This window comes from Vulpes lagopus, chromosome 14, assembly GCF_018345385.1.
Source record: "Vulpes lagopus strain Blue_001 chromosome 14, ASM1834538v1, whole genome shotgun sequence".
NCBI lineage: Eukaryota > Metazoa > Chordata > Mammalia > Carnivora > Canidae > Vulpes > Vulpes lagopus.
The window spans coordinates 5,711,048-5,724,977 of record NC_054837.1 but is presented as its reverse complement, the minus strand read 5'-3'; the positions used below and the strand labels follow the sequence as shown (position 1 = coordinate 5,724,977).

Sequence of the window (13,930 nt, the reverse complement as noted above, 5' to 3'; positions counted from 1 at the left end):
GAGATGACGAGAAGGTATCAGCTAAGGTTCGCGCACTCTTGCTGCTGTTCTAAGCACTTCACGTGTAATTTCTGATCCACAAAATAACTTTGACTTTACAGAAGAGGAAACAGGCACAGAAAAGTTAGATAATCTGCTGAGGATCACACAGCTAGGAAGTGCTGGGGCCGGGATTCAAGCCCAGCCATGCGGGGTCTGGGGCCTCCCTGCCACACGCCATGCTGTGAATCCATCCTTTAGGCTGCCGTGCTTTAGGGGATCCTTGGGACTCGTGAGAGACTAAGTTCTTATTATAGGAAGCACTTGGCTTTATGGCTTGCTTTGAAAGGCAAGTGAAAACAAGGGTCTCTAGACATTATGGGTTTTTCTCCTGTCTTAAAATACCCTAAGGGGCCATGTGATAGCATCTTTGGCAGTTCCAGTTCTGGTTCAGGCACCTGGGTTAGGTGTCTGTTCTGTAGTGAAGGAGAGACTTGGAGGGATCTGGGAAGCGTGTTGCCCTAATGTCCTTAATAGTTGTTCAAAATCAATAAGTGAATTCTTCCTCAAAGATCAAACAAATAGCTGTCATTTGAACATGAAGACTCCTAACTCTGGGAAACGAACTAGGGGTGGTGGAAGGGGAGGAGGGCGGGGGGTGGGGGTGACTGGGTGACGAGCACTGAGGGGGGCACTTGATGGGATGAGCACTGGGTGTTATTCTGTGTGTTGGCAAATTGAACACCAATAAAAATTAAATTTATTATTAAAAAAAACCAAATAGCTGTCATTCAAATACCTAACCCTTCCCCTGCTTCCCTATGACACCCCCGTTGTTGGCTGTGCCTCTTCTCCAACATCTCTTCCCTACCATCGCAATTCCCTTGTCCTACACACCATCCTTGGAAGGCTTTGCCAGGCTAGTTAACGTGCTAAGGGATTCTAGGCTAGTGTGTTCTTGAATGTTAACACCTCCGAGTGTCCCTATCACTCACACCCTGTATCCCAACTAGCTCATATTTTAACGAGGAACTTCTGGAAACATCCTCTTATTATCCTAAATAAATAATCCCACTGAGGCTGGTGGAGCTGCTATTTGGGAACACCTGGGTCTCAATTTAAAGCTCCAAACGAGGGCAGTTTAAATATGGGGCTCCCTTAGCATTCATAGACCTGGCAGCCCAATTACTCTTTCCCGGGGAGAGGGGTGTGTCCTCCGAGTGGGAGGGGCTGTGTCTGCAGACACTAGTTGGGTTTGGGCACAAGGAAGCCAAGTCACTCAGGACCATTGCTCTGTGATTTTGGTGACGCCCCTGTGGCTGTGGTCCCCGGGCCTGGACATTTCTTCTGTGATCTGCACCTGGCACTCTCTCAAAGTCATGAAACAGGTCTCCTTCAACTGTGTTTCTGGCTGTGCCAGGAGGCATGCATCTGGGCAGAGTGCGGTGGGTGGGACTCCTCCTTCTGGGACAGAAGGGACCGTGGCCCCTAACCACAGGGGCCCTGCTGGCCTGGCACCCAGGATCTGTGCGGGGACTCAGGTTGAATTAGACGTGCTGTGCCCTGGGGGTGGTACCAGGGACAGGGCCTGCCCGAGGGCTGTGGGTCTGCACTGGGGTTCTTAACCTAACAACAACAACAACAACAACAACAACAACAACAAAATGTCTTTGGTCCTTGGGAAACTCATTTAGCTTTTGTCTGTCCAATAAAGGACCTCAAAATTGAGTTTCCAGGTCTAAGACTCAGAACTCAGACTGTTGGACCTCAGCGCCTCTCCACCACTCTTTAGCCGTGTGATCCTGGGCAGGTGTCTGCACGTTCCTAAGACTTGACCCCTTTATTGGAAAAATGGCATAGTAATAGCACCTGTTCCAGAGAATTCCACAGGGTTGAATGAATCTACGTGCCCAGCACATGGCAGGAGCTCCATCAGGACGGAGGAGCTATCACATGTACCACTGTCATCATCATCATCATCCTAGGTGCCGGTTCTGGTCAGTTGGCAGTAAGTGCCTGCATCATGGGGCGCTGCTGGGGATCTTTAGGAGACAGGATTCCTGACACGGTCCTGTCCACGGGCCAACACAGACTCCCGCTGCACGCATCAGTGTCTGATCTCTGACTTCCATACAAAGTAACCAGAGGTGTTAGGGTTTAAACAAATCTGAGAAGCCAATTTACGTCACGCAAGAGGCCCCAGCGGGAAAGCACTCAGCACAATCCTGGAGAGAAGAACACTGAAGGTGAGCTGAGAGGAAGGAGAAGCAGTGGCCTTGATACACAGAACCCTGCGGGTGCCCAGCCGGTGTTCTAGGACGCGGGGCAGTGTCACTCCCCTCACTTCTTTGCATGCAATGCTTGAAATCTCTAGGGTTGTTTCCTTCGGGGACACGTAGGGGACGAGTGTTCCTCCCACCTTCCCTGGGGATTCTCAGCCTCTCTTCCCAGTTTCATCGAACCTCTTAGATAACTCATCACCGGGTTCATTATGTCCAGCACAGTAGGGGAAGCCTCCCTACATAATCCGCCCTCTGCTACGTGAGCCCAGCTAGGCTTCTAAACTCTGGGTGAGCATCTTGCAGCTAACCAGCTTGGCACAACTGGAATGAGGTGTCGTGACTGAACTACCTTGAAGAGAATATACATGCTGAGCTGACTATGAAGAACTTTGGCATTGAAGAGGTCTGGGGGCACGTGGGTGGCCCTGTTCGTTAAGCTTCTGACTCTTGATTTTGGCTCAGGTCATGATGTCAAGGTGGTGAGACCGAGCCCTGCATGGGCCCCATGCTTAGCTTGGAGTCTGCTTCAGGGTCTTCCTCTGCCCCCTTCCACTCATGCTCTCTCTCTCACTCTCTCTCATAAATAAATAAATCTCTTTAAAAAAAAGTATAAAGGTGGGTTGCCTGGGTGGCTCAGTTGGTGAAGCATCTGTCTTCGGCTCAGGTCATGATCCCAGACTCCTGGGATGGAGCCCCACATTGGGCTGGCTCCCTGCTCAGCGTGGAACCTGCTTTTCCCTCTCCTCCCCACTCGTGCTGTCTCTCACTATCTCTGTCTTTCTCAAGTAAATAAAATCTTTAGAAAAAAAGTAAAAATATTTTTGTATAAAATGCTTTGTAAATGAGAATATTCTATAGCAATAAGGTATTAGCAGTAGTCAATTCCGCTGTGTTAAACGTTGTGCTCTTTGCATCAGTTGGGCGTCCCAAAACGATGATCATTTTAGCTGCTAGAAGAAGAGGAGACATTACTACATCACTGAAGGTGGAACCTTGTAGAATTGCAAACCAGTTCTCTCACTTAGTTCTTCCTTCTGGCCACGCTGCCATGTGCTAATTCTCGTAGCCATACTGTTGCTAGGGGGCAGGACACTGCGCATGATCTTGCAGAGGGAGCGGGTTATCCTCTTACTATTATTACCAGGGATGGAGCCCTTGTGGAATAAACAAACCTGGAACTATCTTCCACATGATCGTTAATACCTGCATATGCAAAATTCCACATATGTATCCACAGAAGGACAAAAAAAAAAAAAAAAGCTGAGTTTGCATATCTTTAAAAAAATCAAAATAAGGAGCTCAAGGCACCAGCACATTTAGGTAAGGGCAGCCATTCTTATAAAAGGAAATATTTAAAATTTTGGTCTGGATGAATCAAAAGGACTCAACACAAAATCTGAATTTATTAAATTAAAAACTCTAAGTAGTTCCTAAGACTAAGATTTTCACTGGATGAAGTTCCATGGACTAAAATGATAGATTAGCTCTCCTGATCCAATCGGCAGGAAACACTTGCTAGCAGCTGCCTGGATCCTACAGTATCAGGCCAAGGAGCAGATGGGATTTAAATTTCTCATAGGTAATGTCACCGCAGTGATGTTTCCTCTCTTCCAGATGCTTCCCTGGGGGTGGGGGGAGGTGTCGGGACCGCTCGAACTGCACTTTAGAGGATCCTGGTTACTGTTTCCATGAATAAGATCAAATGGTGTTTATCCTCCATCGATCAATACCGTCTTGTTTGAACTGATTGAGTCATTTAGAGACACATAAGGTAATGACAACAGTTGTGCAACAGTACCCAGCGTGCCTCCCTGCTTGCTCGGGGATGACAGTGTTTTAAAAGACAGTTATTGAAACAGATTAGTAACGTCGCCTGGCTCTGTGATGAAATGAACCCACCCCACACCGCAGGCCACCCCGCGGGTTTGAAGGACGGGGCGTTGGGTTTTTCACCGGGAGTTTCCTAGAGCACCGTTCTCTAAAATCAAAGTATACTGTGTTTTGTTGGGGCTGCTTCTGTGTCGTTAGAATTAAAGAAAAGTGAGAGGTTTTTTTTTTGTCTTTTCTGGATAAATGGTTATTCTTGGTGACCAATCAGGAGTTTATAATTTGTGTGTGGTTTTTGATTTAAACTGTCTCAGCATGGTTTTGGCAAAGAGCAGCTAGTGGGTAAGTTTGGGAAAAGGTCTCAGGAAACTTTTCTGGAGATTGTTACAGGTGGAGAAGTGGGAAGGGGGAGCGAGCTCTGCTGGACTCCTAGCAGGTGCCAGGGATGGTGCTTGAGCCATTTTGCTAGGTCATCTCACTGGATCGTCACGAAATCCTGCAGGCCACCCTGCCACCCTTGAGGAACTGAGAGTCAGGAAAGTTAAGAAGCGCACCCGGGCCACACAGCGCGGAGTCCGGGAGGGGGCCTTGCAGCCGGGCTCGGTCAGAGAGTCTGGTGTTCTTTCTCTAAGTGCTTTGGAAGTTGCCAAGACAGGCGTGGTCCTGTTTGGTGGAAGGGGGCTAGGCCATCGGGTACCTCCGACATCTTCAACTGGGCTGATTCCAGGTGGTTCTGGTTTTATGGAGCCTGGATGAGAACCCCAACAGTGATTTGTTCTTTCCTAATCTGTGCTCTGAGGGATGCCATTTCTGAGACATGTTAATAGATGTCCCTGAGGGATGTTCGGTTGTAAAGGAAGCTTAGGGAACAACACGTCTCACACTCAGAGATGCTCACAAGAAGTATATAAACGGACGCACACAGGACATCCCAGGCCCTGCGAGCACGACTACAATGGTTTCACGCTTGCGCTCTGGAGTAGGACCGCTTGGCTGAGGAACCTGGCTCTTCGTTTCCCAACTGGGTGATGGGGAGCCTCTTAGGCAACTAATCCCTGCTCGATTTTCTCATTAGTAAAACGTTACACTAGTATCTACCCTATGCGGGGGGTCTAAGAAGAATACAGATGAACGCATGGAAGGTGCTCCGGAGTGGACTTGGCCATTTAATGCACAATAAATGTTTGTCATTTTAAAGGATGACTCCAAACATCCACGTAGTAATAGTGCTCTACAGCACTATTAAGTAAGTCCTGCTCTACAGCGTCTGACTTCCTTCCCTCAACCTGCCAATAGGGTCACTTTTGGGGGGGCCACACATATTAACATTCACTGAATACAGTGTGGGGAATGTTGTATTTGAAACGACACAAAACAACTTGGTCTTAACCCAGTTAAAAATAATAACTCTATATTCGGTGTTTTCCTATCCATCATGTCGCTTTGTATTTGCCCACAAGGATTTTTTTTTCCTTTCTTTTTGCCAATTCTCTTTCCCCTTCCTTTATGCTGGATAAACAATAAATTGGAACAGCAAAGTGTGAGAATCATCTCAAGTGGACAGTATCAATATAATCCTGGAAAATATGGCCTGGAAATATGAACCAATAAGTCATTTGTCTATTATTCTGTATTATTCTGTATTTAGCACTTCAACAAGCGAGTGGTCTTATTCCAGTAATCCCTGGTAGCTCCAGACCGATGCTCCTACTGTAATCCCTCGGCAAAGATAATGATGGATGCTTTGGACCAGACCAATACACCTTTGAAGCTTCTAAATTATGACAAAACCCTCATCCTGCACAGGACACAAATAATGCTGTGTTCCTCACCTTCTTGAAGTCATGCTATACACCTCCGAGAAGTCCTACCATAAAGACACTTATCTCGGAGCCTGGTCTCCTTGGAATTCATTTTAATACTCATAGAACGAAAGTATTTCAACCAGAGTTTATGAGAATTCTGGTAGGAAAGGATATTCCTGGTAAGTGCTCTGACACCTTTCTTAAGACACAATCGTATCATATTTTGGTTATGAATCGTCTTTCTGGAGTGAACAAAATGACCATGTGACAATATACCCACTGTGGCACTGTTGCCCAAACCATCCCAAGAAAAAGATCTAATGATTAGCTAGCTCCAAGGTTGAGATTTAACACATTCAAAGCCAGTCATTTTCCACGTCTGTTTTTGTTTTTCCTTCCTTCCTTCCTTCCTTCCTTCCTTCCTTCCTTCCTTCCTTCCTTCCTTCCTTCCTTCCTTCTTTTTTTCTTTCTATTTTATTTTATAATTTTTTTATTGGAGTTCAATTTGCCAACATATAGCATAACACCCAGTGCTCATCCCATCAAGTGCCCCCCTTAATGCCTGTCACCCAGTCACCCCCACCCCCTGCCACTTCCCTTTTCTTTCTTTCTTTCTTTCTTTCTTTCTTTCTTTCTTTCTTTCTTTCTTTCTTCTTCCTTTCTTTTTCTTTTCTTTTCTTTCTTTCTTTCTTTCTTTCTTTCTTTCTTTCTTTCTTTTTTTCTTTCTCTCTCTCTCTCTCTTTCGTAAAGCGAACAGCTTAAGGCATTTCTCTGGTGAGTAGGATCTTGGCAAAAGAAATAGCAAGAATTCGCCAGGGTGATTTTGCATGGGGGCCTTTTCTGTGGGGTTTTGTGTTTCAGATTTTGGTTTTGGGTGATTGGGAAGGACAAAGGAGCTGGAAGGAGAAAGTTGAATCTACGAAATCCCAAGTAATGCTAGCAGTTATGACCTATATGGAGAAATCGGAATATGCCAGTGATGTTCATGCTATTCCTCTTGTAAGTACATTTTTTTATGTTCCCAGAGGTCTTAGGACTAGGACACAGTCAACCACCACTCCCCCAGCTGGCTGGCCACGGCTAAATAAACTTCTCAGAAGCACTGGCCCTGCTCTTGAACCCAAGGCGGCAAATCTACTTGTCAGCCCCAGACACGATTGAATCAAGTAGCAGAAGACGGCTGCCGTTGCATTCTGAGTGTGTATGATTATTCCAATATATTCTTTTGTTTTCAGATTGCTCCCTTAGTATAAAAACAGCCAGAAAGCGCCCTGTGTCAGGCTCTATGGTGTACAGAGCTGTTCTCACCGCATTCCCACTGAGCTGCACTGCACAGTTTCAGAGTTGAAGCAAGAAAAAGCAAAACACATGGACTGTACCTGAGTGATTTCAGAGATCCCCACCCGGAAAAGGGTTCCTTGATTATGGCGAGTTCAACGTGTCACTCCGGTTATGCTCTAATCAACATATCAAACTCCAAAGGTTCAGTGGCTTTAGGTTTGGTTTACAATTCCTGGGAGTTAAACTTTAACTCACCCTGTCCCTTGCGTCCATACAGCCCTTTGACCAGATAATTGGGTCACTACAGCTCCGCAGAATCTACATAACTGCCAGGGACTTCTGTTTACAACATTAAAATATGTTTTGCATTAAAACCTGTGGATGTGAATATTATTTTGAAGCTCTTTTTGCGAATTCCATATTTAAAAAGTAGAACTTACCGCAGCCTGGGTAACTACGGTTTTATTTATGTTAGATCCCTTGTTTTCTGTGCCGTCAAAAGGATATTGAGTCTAAGGTAAATTTGGGAGAGTCTCTCTTTCCTCCCATTTTAATGCTTTTTATATTATTGTATTGCAGGGAGCGAAGTGTGGAGTTTCAGGTCAGGTATTCAGTAGATGCTGGCTTACAAAAATAAAATACACAAAGCATTTATATAACCGAGTAAATAGGGTCAGATCAGGGTGGGGAATCAGGCTTCTTTTTATGCAAGCTACTCATTCAGATTTCAAGAGCATGTCCTTCCTGTGAGGGCATCACCGTCAGCTGTGGACTGGCTAATATGAGATCCGCAGCTAGTGTTCAAGGCTTGAAATCTCAGTGGTAACTGTGTTTCTTGAAGAATAAAGTGACATCTTCAAAGCTATAACCTCCAGATTCTAAGTTCCTTGGTACGAGCTCTAGTCCATAGAGGAAATTCTTCAAGGTACTAAAGCCCACTTGAAAACAACCCAAAGCCCTCCCAATTTTGACTAAATTTGGCTTATGGATTTATAAGCCATAGCCCCCCAAACTCGAATTAGAAGCTACCTTGCTTGGCTTCAGTTCAAGTAAGAGGACTCTAATTCTCTAGGAACCAGCTCTTGGCAGAAGCACGTTGGCCATGGAAGAGTGTGGAGTGAGCAATCCTTCCATGATATGGTCGTAGGGGAAGAGGGGTCACCCAAGTGCTTGGGTATCTAAAGCGCAGGACACAAAGCATGCTGCTGGGATGTTAGTTCTGCTTATGGTTTTTAGTTCTCAGATGCCTTGTTTGCCTCTGCTTCTCCCAAAGTGATGCATGGCCAGGTGAGACACAGCACTCATTTTGCCCTGAGACGTGCCCTGGGAGTGAGCCCTGGGGGAGCACTCACTACACAGTCGCGTGAGGGCCACATCCTGGACAACCGGACCCCCACGGAGAGGTTTCCCTGGAGAAAGTTCAGTCTAGGCTCAAATAGTTTCCACACATGTGATTCTGACCTTGACTTTGCCTGGTCCTGCAGAGAATGGTAAATATATATACATATATATATATATTTTACTTTTTGTAAAAAAGTATATAAAATAAAGTATAAAAAAGTATAAAATATTTATATATATAAATATATTTTACTTTTTATAAAAATATTTTTGTAAAAAATATATATTTTTTTACTTTTTGTATTTTTATTGAAAAATATATTTAAAAAAATACACAGGCATTTTACCATTTACAGATTGCAGATATAGATGCTCTAAAAGAGTTCACTCTATTTTGTTGTTTTATGATACCTCTTGCCCCTGATACCACAAACATTCCAGTCTTGTTGATATTAGTTTAGAAAGGGGGGCATGGGAGCGTGACCTGCAACATACCTGGTGAACAGAAAGACAAACTGTTCAATTATAAATTCTCTTTTATCTTCTGTACATTATTGCATTAGGGAGCCACAAAATTATGTAGCATCATTACAATGAAAACAGGTTAAAAATGAAGAAGATTATTACATAGAAATGCATGGATTCATTGTCTCCTTTAATATATTTATTATATATAAAAGAATACTATATATATATATATATATATATATATATATATATATATAAAAGATTTTATTTATTTATTTCTGAGAGACAGAGAAGAGACAGAGACACAGGCAGAGGGAGAAGCAGGCTCCCTGCAGGGATCCCAATGTGGGACTCGATCCTGGGACCCCGGAGACACGCCCTGAGCCAAAGGCAGACACCCAAACACTGGGCCTTCCTGGCGTCCCTGAGAATGGTTGGTATTTTAAGATTGTCAGTCCTGGGAGAGTTTTCCTTGTTGTTTTGTGTGGTAAGTGCTTGGATGGGGAGAAGTAGAGATGAGGAAAGAAAAGCTGGGATTTTAGGTGTCTGGTAGAAACAGAAAAAATGCAACAGGTAAAAGAAGGCATTTATTGACTAGTTATTAAAAAAATTGGTTTATTATATGAATGCTCCTGGCATTCAACAGGATAGGGCTCTACTCAACTTAAACCAAAGTGTTTGAAAATAAGTTAAAATAGCCCTAAAGTCTGCTCATTAAGTGGGACAATTGACATATAAATCATAAGAGCAAAGGCAATAATGAATTTGGTGTAATGATATTGCTGGAAGTTTTTTTCTTTATTTTCTAAATCCTTTATTTTTACAATAATAGGGTTATAACAGTTCACAGTAAACAGGGAAATAATGAACACTCTCTCTTGTGAATACATAAGGGGACAGACTGTGGCACTGGGACAAGGGGAAAATCACCCCATGGCCCTGATCCCATGAGTCCAGTCAAGGGAAGTAACCGTACCCAGAATGGCAGGGGTTGCCCTCCAGGGACCCATTCTCCTGGGAAGGACAAAGCCATAAACAGCCAACTGTTATTTAAACAAAAACAAATCATTTTAAATAGCGGCCGGTAAATATTTTTTCATTCATGTATTCTACAAACAATTACCAACGACCTACTATCTGCTGGACGCTGTGTCAGACGGGTAGTTATTTCAAATGCAGGTTGCCTCTCTTAGCGTAACACAAGTTAAGTAGGTTGTGGCTAACATCTTTAGAACAGAGTAGAAATTATGAAGTGAATTGCTTGGAAAAGGGGCATGTTCTCCAAAACTTTTCAGCTTTGTGTGTGCGTGTGTGCGCATGTGCGGGCAAACTGGTTATGATCTAAAGTTTATTGTGAAGCACAATTTGAAAAGCGTCAGAATAATATGCTAGTCTTCAGGGATTCAGCAGTTGACAACAGAGACACAGAGTAGACACATGAAGCAAATACTCTTCACAATACCCAAGTATGGTTGGAGTAAGTATCACGAAGGAGGAGTACAGGATGCTAAGCAAAGCACTCAGTGTAGGGACCTAAGCTAGTGTGGAGCTGGGAGGGAGTTGAAGAAAGTCTCCCAGAACATCTGACACCCTAAGGGGGGTGGGCGTCAAGGTGGGCATTACAGCAGGTGGAAATAGCACAGTGGGTGCCCTGAATCTGAAGAGTTTGGCACATTCAATCAACTGGGAGAAGGCCAGGTGTGGGGGGCAAGTGGGGGAAAGAGGCTGGCCCCAGCTGGTGAGGGCTCCGTGCCACGGCGCCACAGATTTCCAGTGCTATCGCCAAGCAATGGGAAGTCACTGGAAGGATTTTAAGAAAGTGAGCCACATGGTCTGTGTGTATATTTTGAGTGCAAGTTGAAGAATAAATTGTCATGGAATGGTATTACCTGCCTCTCTCCTTGTTTTTTTTTTTTTTTTTTTAAAAACCATATACTCTTAAGAGTTATTTACTCACATAGACATTCAAATAAGAGTTACTGATTTGGATTTGAGGCGGGCGAAGCCTTTGACAGACCAGTTAGAGAAGAGGTGGCAGGTGATGGTGGTCAAGATTAGGATGGGGGCATTGGAGCAAGGAAGAATGGATGGGGGAAGAAATATGCAGAGTGGTCCATCGTAAGTGCTCACTAAATGCTAGTTATCACCAGTTTGCATGTGAATTATTTAACTTATGGATTTTAACTAATCTGGCCTTAAATATCAAACTGACTTTGCCACCCATCAGAGCTGGCATATTTGGGTAAAAATAATTGATTATTGGGGATTCCCTGAGTGGCTCAGCAGTTTAGTGCCTGCCTTTGGCCCAGGGTGCGATCCTGGAGTCCCCAGATCGAGTCCCACGTCAGGTTCCTGGCATGGAGCCTGCTTCTTCCTCCTCCTGTGTCTCTGCCTCTCTCTCTCTCTCTCTCTCTCTCTCTCTCTCTCTCTCCCTATCATAAATAAATAAATAAATCTTTAAAAAACAGTTTTTAAAAAAAAATAATTGATTATTGATGGTTTAGGTAAAACCTAAAGCTCTAAGAAACTTCAACTTTAATTCAAAGCCAAAGATTGCCAAGAGCAAGAGGTTTTCCTTCCAGCCAAAGTCCTTCCTCTCCTACCTCAACAAAAGGTTTCTTCACCGTTTTCAATGTCTTATGAATTCAAAAATACATTTTGGGTATTTGATGGGGGGTATTTAATGAACCGAAATGTAGTGTTCTAGAAAATGAAAGGGCCATGCCAGACACACTACAATAGGGCAAACGTCTAATTCTCTCTCCTCGCCTGCGATCTAGAAAGAGCTCTGAGCCAGGAGCTGGTACTTGGAAAATCCAGTGCCAACATGATCACTTGTGAGCTATGTAACCTTGAGCAAGCTCCTGACCCTTGTGTGCGTCTCAGTGTCTCGCCTTTGACGAGGACAACGTCACCCTGGTGATTACGGAGAGGGTCAAATGAATTGGCATATGTGAGAGTGATTTGAAAATAATAGAGTACTGTCAGAGCACCGAGTGGAATAATTGCAGAGCAAATTAGACTTACATCCTCAAGGCTATGTCGGTGCAACGTTTTAATCTGTGAAATACGGACTTGTAGGGTTGAGGCCTGCTCTTTCAGGGGTGCACGGCATTTTGAACTTGAAAGCTTGGTGCTGTTCTCAATGCCTACGAGACTGGGGAAGAGAGCAGAATCTGATTCACAAGGTTAGAATCCATCTGGTCTCTGTCATCACATCTTAGGGTTTTAGACCTGTGAGACATATTGGTTTTGTAACTAGAGCCATCTAGTGTTGAATTGATTAAAACATGCACATGGGCACGCGTGTGTGCGTGTGCGCACATACACACACGCATGTCTGCACACACACATATACACATACACCCCCCCTTTGCTTTGTGCTCTAGGAAATAGTATTTGGTTCTCCTGACACCTTTGAATACTGTTTTCAATATGCCCTAATTGTAGGATAAAAAGACTTGAAGATTTATCCTGTCCAGGTTCCCTCTAAAAACCATGGCAGCAAGTGGGACACTCCACACTCTGTCCTTTAAACATGAATGGACTATCTCCCTCTTCTTGGTCCCTGTTCCTTCTCATAGTCATACTTGGGTTTAATGAATGATCTTGAAATTAGAGTTTCCAAATGTTGCATTTTTTTTAAGGAATATTATTAGTTCAACCCCAAAACAAAAGCAAATGCTGATTTTTGTCACAGAGCAATTTTAGGAAAAAAAATTGTACCAGTACCGATCTGTTATCTTCCTTTATTAACATTAGAAAACACTAATTTTGGGATCTTTAATCTGCATAATTTGCTGTGCTCTATTTTCTTTACTGTAAAAGAAAATTTCCCACAGAAAAATCTCTGCTAGCTTTCAGAGCGGTTAACACATCATCATCATCATCATCATCATCCTCTCTCTCTCTTTTGCCTTCTCTCTTTTTAAGTAGTTTCCATGGAGCCCAGTGTGGGGCTTAAACTCATGACCCTGGGATGAAGACCTGAGCTGAGATCAAGAGTTGGGCACTTGATTGAGCCACCCAAGCGCCCACAACATCTCTTCTTTAATGATCCTCCTATTATCTATTTCCTTGAGTTTATTTTTTAATTTTATGTTAAAAAATATATATCTGTGCATGCGTGCACCACACACACACATACCCTAGGCGAGACAGGGCCTAACCGTAATCTTCCCCCCATCACACAAATTTACTACTCCTCATGCTCATCTGATATTTTGAATTCTTCAGACTAACAAAGAACCTGGGAAGTTCTGTGTGGCAATCTATAGGGCATCTTGAATTTTTTTGCAATAAAACTACATCCGGCCAACTCAGAAACCTCAGGCTTTTCGCATCCAAGTGAGAAATCATTTATCAACGAACTAAAAAGGGACGATCTTTAAAAATTTTCTTGATAAATGCTGGAAGGACTTGGGGGTCGATAACAGAAGTAGAATAATAAAATGCTAATTGTATGCATTAATACCTTTTCAAATGAGAAGGCTGAACTCAATGGCAAGATCATTGCAAAGGGAACATTAACTTTTCAAACAAAAATGAGGTTGGGGTTATAACGGACCTAATTCCTAACTTCTGTTCATTGCGATTTATTCAAAAGGGAGCCTTACCCTTCAAGTGTACTTTTGCCATTTGCAAAGCACTTTGTCAGGTCTTCACGAGAACCAGGCCGTCTCGGGAGTGGGCGGAGTGTGATGTTTAATGACATGGACTTTGCCGTCCAGTCACTTGGGTAGAAATACCAACTAACCGGTCACTAGTAGCTAACCTCGTGTGTGTCTTCTAACGTCCCTGAGCCTCTGTGTTCAGGTCTGGAAATGGGGACAATAGGAACACCTGTCTCCCGGGTCCAGGTGAGGCTCCCAGGAGAAAAGGTGTAAAAAGCGCTTCGCCTGGAGCCAGATTCATAGAAAGTTTTCATCTATATTATTTTGATATTGC

General features: G+C 43.7%; 1 protein-coding gene across 4 annotated transcripts in view; it reads right to left on the bottom strand.

Moving 5' to 3' along the window:
* A1CF (APOBEC1 complementation factor) overlaps positions 1-7,409 on the bottom strand; it is a 76,789-nt gene extending 69,380 nt beyond the window's left edge. For 2 of the 4 annotated variants that reach the window (XM_041728963.1, XM_041728966.1), the window contains exon 1: positions 7,273-7,409. The gene's annotated coding sequence lies outside the window, so the exon portion shown is untranslated. The remainder of the gene's footprint in view (positions 1-7,272) is intronic. The other 2 variants (XM_041728967.1, XM_041728964.1) reach the window with 2 other exon arrangements.
* Between the last annotated feature and the right edge of the window lie 6,521 nt (positions 7,410-13,930).